This window comes from Chaetomium strumarium (genome assembly GCF_033439665.1).
Source record: "Chaetomium strumarium strain CBS 333.67 chromosome Unknown B0T15scaffold_4, whole genome shotgun sequence".
NCBI classification, from domain to species: Eukaryota; Fungi; Ascomycota; class Sordariomycetes; order Sordariales; family Chaetomiaceae; genus Chaetomium; species Chaetomium strumarium.
The window spans coordinates 167,357-176,219 of record NW_026944432.1 but is presented as its reverse complement, the minus strand read 5'-3'; the positions used below and the strand labels follow the sequence as shown (position 1 = coordinate 176,219).

At 51.2% G+C, this 8,863-nt stretch overlaps 1 non-coding gene across 1 annotated transcript; it reads right to left on the bottom strand.

Annotated features, from left to right (window-relative positions):
- On the bottom strand, nt 1-77 carry B0T15DRAFT_t110. Its single transcript has one exon. It is a non-coding gene; the product is annotated as a tRNA-Ser (tRNA).
- Between the last annotated feature and the right edge of the window lie 8,786 nt (nt 78-8,863).

The window sequence follows — 8,863 nt, the reverse complement described above, 5'->3', positions numbered from 1 at the left end:
AGGCGCAGGCAGGATTCGAACCTACGATCTCCCAGAGCATTCACTCGGGTGTGACAACCAAGCTACACCACTGAGCCATTTCATTTGTTGGGAAACAGGCAACAAGAATCAGATTGAGAACCCCAGGCAGGAAAGAGCGGCTGCAGGCAGCCACGCTACAACACAACACGCACGGCAGGCGCGACCGAGACCTGACCACCACCAACTACGAACCCCCACTACCCTGAGAAGCTGCAGGAGTCCCACCAGAGGGATCCTGACCGACCGAAAGAGGAGGCTCCACGGAGGGAGAGCCAGCACCAGCGCTAAAGAAGGCGGTCAGCACGAAGAACGACGTACGGAGGGGATAGGGGCACCCACTTGGCGGTACCCCCGAGTAGCGAATCCAAGAACGGATCGTGGCCCGCAGAACCATACGGGACAGCACCAATGGCCTCCCAGTCTGACACCCCTACGGCACCCAAGGCCTGTGCCTGACCGACCAAAATCTGTTCATCCGACATCGGGACCACACCATCCTCCTCGTCCAAACCTTGCATGCCACGGCGAAGCAGTTCGGACCCCCGCTCCTCGACAAAGCGGCGTTGGCGACGCATCCGGTTCAGCCGCGACAACAACACCGCAAGCTGATCCTCAATCTCGGCAATCTCAGAATCCATTCGCTTACGCTCGGACGCATTACTCAACACTAGGAATGTTAGCAAAAAAAAAGGGGGGGGGAAAGAACCCATCAGCCACACTCACGAAGGGACGCGACGCTGGTCCCGTCGCAAGGTTTCCCCAGACGAACGCAGCGAGAACACCGGGAAGAGCCCTCCGCCACGACGCATCGCGCGCGTGGGGTAGCAGTCCAACAACGAGTGCAAGGCATCTCGGCCTCCACACCAACAGACTCGATCTCTTCAGCAAGGGCGTGCCGTTCGGCAGTCGAATTACGCAGACGGGACGGCTTCTTCACGCGTCCCGACATCGTGTTAGCATCCTGAAAAGGTAAAGAGGGAGACAGCAGGGACCCGCGTACCTACAGAAGCAAGGGCAGTTGGCGCTATTTGAAACAACCCAAGTCTTTCGGGGCGAAAGACGTTGAGGAGGGGCATCGTGTCACGATTTGACCACATGCAGTGACCCGGTGGGGCGGACAAGGGTGTATCCGCAGCCAATCATTGTACACAGGGACATGCAAGAGCGCTCGCAGCGCTGATGAGCATATGTAAGAGCGCCCGCTCACCAGGTGAGCGGACGAGCAGAATCACCTAGGCTCACTGGTGAGCCATGGTGAGCGGACCAAAACCAGCTAGTATATAGTCATTCATTCTGGAGGACTCTGGGAGTTCTCCAGTGAGCAATACAAGCAGTAAGGTAGCCCTACATTACTGTGCAGACATTGCGACTTGCATTGTTGTGAACCTTTTGGCTTCACCGAGACCTACAGTCCGACCAGCAGTACCTTCGACCGGCGAACCCTTTCAGAGGCAGGACTGCCTGTGGTTTCGTCACAGCTACCTTGAAGGGCTCTGATAGGGATTCCCATTGTATTGTAAATATCTTGCTCTAGAGATCTCCTGTTCCCTAGACGTACACCTTCTTTCGAGAAGAATTCGATAGACAATAGAGCGATAAGCTCTTGAAGGGTCCATCCGCAGGTAAACCATTTGCTGCTTCGAAAAGCAACCTCCCAACTGGAGTTGTCGTCAGTACTAAGGGAGGGGATCGAGACATCTGCGAGATAAACATAACATTTCGCCGTATCATGGTACTAGCGAAACATAGAATTGATAGCTTCCTAGAGCTCCGTGTTGTCTGGCTTGTTGATGTAGCATATGTCTACCCAAAAGAACTATAAACTATTACGCCATGCTTGATCTCTACAAAATCGGATCTTATTATAGCCGACTTTATTTTCGCCTATACCATCCATCAGATCCTGAAAGCTGATCTCCTCCTCCTCTGTACCCTAGGTGTACGAAAGTATTGTATATTGGGGAACGTTGCTGGTAAAGAACTTGGTCAGGCGGATATCGCCGGCGGTATTATGTTCAAGAAGACGCATCGTTCAGGAATGCCGGGCTCCAGGCTCTCTCCGCAGTTTCGCTGAGAGACAGCTATATATTGGTATTGAGCGGAAGAGGCGGGTAGGATACGCGATAGAGGAGATTGGTAGTCATGGGATCTGCAGGCATATATAGGTTAGAAGACGGTACTGCTATAGCTATGATTATAGGATATATAGGGATTGGCAATTATAAATAACTTCTAAGAGATGTAAAAGACACTGGAGGTATCTCCTAAAGTAGGTTAAGAGCCTTAAGATCTCGAAGAGGGGCTAATGGCGGATTTAGAGAAAGCCTCCTTACTGTCCTAGATAAAACCGCCGGCGGCTATGGAGAGCTGCAAGTGGACGATCAATATTGTGCAAACCATGGGGCTTGATTGTTGTATGGAAGTTCAAAGGTAGTTGATACTGTCTTTGGCAACCTTTGGGCTCGGTCTTCTCATTTGGATCAGCAACCCTATATGTTAGGTTGTTCTGAGTTTGGCACGCGAGCCTGGCTATACGAACTCGGCTCTGCAAAGCCGGCAGGCTTCTCATTGGTGGCGTTTGCTATAACTTTGCAGCAGTGATATTGCAGCTATACATTTTCCAGCTGGAGGCATAGAATAGATTTGATATAAGCATGACATAGTAGGTAATCGAAATGATACCCTATAATGATTAAGGAAAATTATACCTTCACTAGTTAAATAGACAGTGGAAGGAGGAATTGCCAGGTTAGCACTAGATAGCTGCATACTATAGGCGGGATCAAATATTAGCGGATGAAATGCAGGTGAAGCTGCAGCAGTTATATAGATATTACCTAGTGCTTCTAAATTTCTCCAAGGTAGTCCCGGTTTATACTTGGAAATCTTTCAGATTCTAAGGAAGTTATAATTCCAGTAATGCTAGATAGAAGAATGTATGAATTTAAACAGATGATCAAGACCAACCTAACTATATGACAAGTACCGTGTCAGCAAGGTACAAGAGAGTTTCCATGGCGATAACCCGCAACACTAAAAATGGGTTATGGACCGTTGCGCTAAGAATTCAGCAAGATGTTTGGAGCAGAAGGCGATTTCGCTAGAGACTATACCGCCGGACATAAGCTATATGCTATTGGACAAAGTTGTAGAAACCGAAGCTCTTGGGAGGCAAGGGCAGTAAGCAAGGCGGTGAGCAAGGTAGTAAGCAAGGGTGGTAAGCAAAGGCGGTGAGCAGATTAGTAAGCAAGGCGGTAAACAAGGCGGTGAACAAGGGCGGTAAGTAGATTAGAAAGCAAAGCGGTGAGCAAGGTGGTAAGCAAGGGTGGTGAGCAAAGGCGGTGAGTAGATTAGTAAGAAGGTGGTAGGCAAGGCGGTAAGAAGGCGGTCTAGACAAGGCGGTGAAGAATCCGGTAAGCAAGGCTAATGAGCTAGATGCGGTCAAATTAGGTAAGGTGCAAGCTATATATCTTACCACCTTCCTAAACAGTCATTATATTCTATAGACTGCTTAATTTATAATGGCTCTAGAAGTCTATTGCAACTAACTGGTAATAAACTCTCTAAGTATACTAAACTTGAGAAAAGGAGAAAGAAAGCTGGTAGGGGCTATAGGTCCTGGTTGTTTAGTGCAGTTGCTCTATATAATGGTGTATTGCAGGTATGAACATCAAGTTCGCAAAGGCGGCAGGGCTGGCTAGATTGATAAGAGAGCTGGTAGAAAAGAAATGTCTGATAGTTAACTGGGCGTAGAAAGAGAGCAAAGGGCTTCTATGAAGACATGGTGCAAAGCGATAACCTGGACCCGCGGCTTTGATTGACTGCCTTGGACTGCTGCGCTTCAGCAGGAACTCTCCCAAACCCTTCTCGCAACGGCCAAAGCACGCCTAGGATGACCATGTCTGCGGCGTACTACGTAAGCACCCCCTATGAGAAGCACTCGGGTCTGTGTAGGCCGCGAATATTTGCCATTCCTCCACCTAAGTTCAGCCCGAGATTCTCATTGACCTGGTGTGGATAATCCCTTCCGCTGATGGAACTCCTGTAGTATCTTAGGATATCTGTTGAAATGCCTAGCCGGTTCCCAACTATTGTGCTTGTGCCTGTACCCTTCCTACCTAATAAGGTATTCTATCTGCTTTCCCTGTTGTTATAAGTCCAGGATATCCTTAACCTTAAAATAATTGTCTTGGACTACGGCTATAGGAACGACTCTTGAAGGGTGTATACACCCTATTGAGGACATTCTCTCTACTGTTGACTTGCACTATAGGATTCCAGGCATACGCTGCTTTTGTTTACGATTTGCCGAAGCATCCTACTATAGCTAGAACGTTATGACACCCTTCACTATAATGCACCTGAGAACTGCACCGTCAAGTGGCCATTCCTCGACCTTCGTGACGGGTACCTTTGTCTTATCTTTCGAAGTGGACGTCCCTGAAGATGGTGGGATAAAAAGGCTGCGCTGACTTTGGCGGTGCTTTGAGGGTTGAGCCCGTGGCGGCTGTAAGCTGGCGCAATATAGACGTGTCTGCGGCCTGGATGCTGTTTCATAAGTTATAGGAGTCGAAGGGCTTATCCTACGGCGTTTGCGTGGTAGTTGGGTGGCGGTATCATCCCGAGCCTGCTCTATAGCGTCGTTCTTGATAGGACCGCTGTCCTCTCCATCGATACCGCAATGCCGACGACGATCGATATTGTGCTAAAGGTTGGCCTGGTCTTGGCTGGCGGATAAAGGTATGGGTGGCTTGGCATTGGGCAGGTTACATCCCTATTCGTTTTCGCTCTCATTGTCTGACAGTCTATGTATGCTTGTCTGATATTCCTGCCCTTATAGTGGCATAATAGAACCCTTTTCATTAGTCTGCTCTTATCTATAGTCTAGAAGCGGAGGATGACAGTATTTTGGGTTGCTCGTTCGATTGCTGCCGCCATAGTGATCATTGTACTGTGAGAAGCAGCTGCTATCGGCTCCCTGCTATGTTTCGGGTCTACAGCTGGAGGAGGGATTGCGTGAAATGTTGGACTGATGGAGTTTTGCAGCCTTATGTGCGCTTTCCCGGGCACGGCTGGCCTATAGGCGCCGTCGTATCGCCTGAACTGAATATGGGAACCTCCTATCCCACTCGTCATTCGGAAGGCTTAGGGTGCCATCTCGATTAGACGTCATTCCGCATGCCTCTGTAGAGGGGCGAGGATCAGGCCGCAATCCAAGACCATGCCCTTGGGCCATATTCCCAGCAGGGGATTCGGGGACTCTCCCGGGAACAGCCCGAACAGCCTTGTTATAAACAGTGCTGTCATAAGGGAGTGCCTGCCCTGGCTCACTGCCGGCATAGCCTGCCAACCTGATTGGGTGTCATTCGCATGCAAAGAGCTCGGGTTACATGCCTCATGCTGTTGAGTTGATGCAAACTTCCTGTCTGGACCAAGTGCACCGGTGGCCAATGACTTTTTCGTATCTTCGGCACTGACGCTGGGTAGGGCGTCGACATTCTTCTCTGCTCGGGTGTTAGCGTGATTGGTTTACCCCCCGGTGATGGTAAGTTAGGCATATACCAACCAATAGCAGGACAGTAACATTAGGACGACCGTCGTCGGGGATGTAACAAACTGGGAACATATGCCTAGAATCACTATAAGAAGGGTAGCGTGCTTCCTACAGCGGCGGTAGATATAGAGGAGCTTCAGATGTAGCTGCAGAGGGGTCCGTATTTCGAACCGAGACACTAGGGTTCGCAAACACTAGGTGGTCAAGACAGACGGTCGCCATTGTGCTATGAGTGGACGGTGCAGTTGGTTCACAGGAGTTTTAAGATACTTGAGGAGAGATTATAGAGAGCAGAAGTCTGTAGACGAGCATCTTGTTTTCCCGGACATAGGGAAATAAGCGAAATATATATATATATGTAGAAGGCCTCTGACCGCAATAGCGCCAAAGTGCTTGTCCTAGCGCTCTGCTGCCACCTCTTCCTTCCTCGGTTCTACCTCCTCGCATTATAGCCAAGAGAGTCGATCCATTGTTCCCTCGAGTCTTTGCTAATCACGCAACCACCAAGACTGAAAGGAGACGCCCGGAAAGGGGAGGCCTTGTAGATATCGTGTCGCCACGAATTACGACTCCGATCATAATCCCGCATGGTCCAGGGAGCGGCTTAGCCGCTGCGATGCAGGGGCACCATCTCCTCCCCCACCCCCACTATGAGTCTCTTCCCCTGGTTGTCTCATTAGCTATCGTATACGGGCAGCCGCCTAGCCCATTGGCTTCCCCGAGTCGTGTCTGCCTCGCCGTCAATTCAAGGCATGGATGAAACCGACCTACCTCTGAGATCCTTGGAAGAAGCACAGGGATCGGTGACTCCTCGCAAACGAGCCGAGAAGCAGGCCGGGCAATCCTATGGCGAGCCCCTTTCTCGCCTTCCCGCCCTCCTCCTCCCTCACCCCCCATAGGTGTATGAGCGTAGTACTTCATGCATTGGCCTATATACCTCAGACATCAACCTGTGTTGCCGATCCGTCATGACGTTGTCAAGGCTTGGCACTGCTCGGTATAGTATCCTCCGTAGAGCAAGGAGGGTTAGGAGAAGAGGCAATACTATAGGACGAAAGACGAAAAATATCTACGTGCCTAGAAAGCCCCTATCCGCAATATTATCGACGTCCCGTTCCTAGTTTTCCACTGCCTCGTTCACCTTACCCTATCCTAGCGGCTAGGCAAGGAAAACGTACTTCTATTATGCCGCCTTGCATTGTAGCCAAGACTATCCGGTCACCGGGTTCCTCGAACTTTCGCCAATTGCGCGATGGCCGAGGCGGAAAGGAAACGCCCGGAGAAGGGAGGCCTCGAGGAGACATCGTGCCGCCACAGATTACGACCGTGACTTAATGCCGCATGATTCAAGGGGTCGCTGAAGGTTGACCAGGGCGGCTAAGCTGCAGATGAGCTCGCTGCTTCCAACCATCGTCTTGCTTCTAGAACAACCACTAAGAAACGACCTCTCTCCGAGCTATCTCGTACGGGCGGCCGCTCTACCTCGTTGTCTTCCCAGGTTTGTGCCTGCCTTGCCTCAGATTCAAACGAACGTACGCCATATGGATGGGACTAGCTTGCGTCCGAGGTCGTTATACGGGTAGCAGTATTGGCCAATTTCTTTATATGAACCCCTCGGTCCTTGTTTCCTCTTACGGCAGCTGAGCCCTAGCAGGCCTTGTCTCGTCGAGTATCAGACCAGCATATTGACCTCCCTCGGGATCGCCGTGACTGACGAGGCAGACTTGGAAAGGAGTATCCAGGAGGCAGAGACCGGTGAGGGCATTTCGTGATCGAGCCGCGCCGGTGATTGTCTGCCTCGCGCCCTGAGCCGGTAGCAACGAGCTTTCGACCGTGGTGTGCGCTTCCTGCTTGTACTGCGTGCGGTGGAGGGTCTTCGATTCCCTTGAACCCCATGGCTGTGACGGCGAATCTGATTGGCGACGCCTCGCCAGGCACCGACCTAGACGACAGCATTCATCTGCAGATGACCTGGTTCTCGTAGGCCTCGCCGCCCTGCGGGTCTGGGCTGTTTCTCGTTTTCCCTCCCTGCTTGCCACCTCGCCTCCTATCCCCCAGGGCATATAGCATGGGCGTGGAGCTTCATTCCCATACGCCTCCGACACCAGCCTGCGTAGCCGACCCTCTATCACACAGTAAATGTCCGTCATAGGCTGTACCGCCGGTATAGCACCTCTGTGATGCTACGCGTGAACGATGCTCGAGCCCCTTGATCCTTTCGTATCGTATGCGCTTGCTTTGCGTCGCCGTGGCGAGGCATTTTTCTTGCGGTTTAGGTCGACCCAGAGGTGCCGGAATCCAAGAGGTTGTCGGAATGTATTCAGTCATGGAAGTAGTTACCATTTCGTGTACATTTGGGCAATGCTTTCGGTCTTTCGCAATTCGGTTCTGCTCGAGAAGTGTTCATACTCCAGCCCAATGCAACCAATGGCTCTCGCAGTCTAAACATTCATGGGACCGGGACTTGAGTGACGACAGATTACGTGTTATGGGTAGTTTGTACGGGACCAAGGAAGGATCGGGGCGTGTCCAATAGCGGTCCCAGCAGTGGGGTCCGAGCAGTAACCCTGTATGTACGGTTGGCTGTTGGTTTTAGCGGTCCGCAGTCTCAAAGGGCAATTTTAGCCGGGCTCACTCTGGCTCAGTTCCACCAGGCTCACTCTGGCTCAGCTCCACCAGGCTCACCTTTGCTCAGGTTAAAGCAGCGGCAGCTCAGGACAATGCACAACAACGGAAATCGCTGAGGGCAACTTTTGGGTAATGCATTGGTCTGCTATAGGGCGACTCAGGCGACGGCTGTCGCGTGGTATTTATCAACAACAGCTCGCAATGCAATGTGAATAGTTTAATTTATTTATTGGTGTCCTCTTGCTCTATTGGGTATATTGAATGTATTATCTAGCTAACTCACGAGTTCTTGTAAGTACCACGCGACTATGCCATTGTCGTCCCGACTTGGTATGCCCCAGAGAGCCATCCGCAGCCCGTATACCGTAGCCGACGACCGCTTGAGCCGGCTACCGGCATATCCGACCGGCCATACCGGGACGCCGGCAATGGCCCGGCCGCTTGACTGGCTCGGTCCGGTTGTCGGTATGGCTTCGTTGCCTACCCACCCTTACACTTACTATGCCATACCTCCACCCTGACTTACCTCCCCTGAGAAACTGAATACCTTACTGGCGATGCGAGTCACAGAGGAGACATAACAGCGTATTGACAATGATAACATCTAGCATATATAACTAAGCATAGTTACATAGTCTATAACCGTCCTGTCGTCCGGCC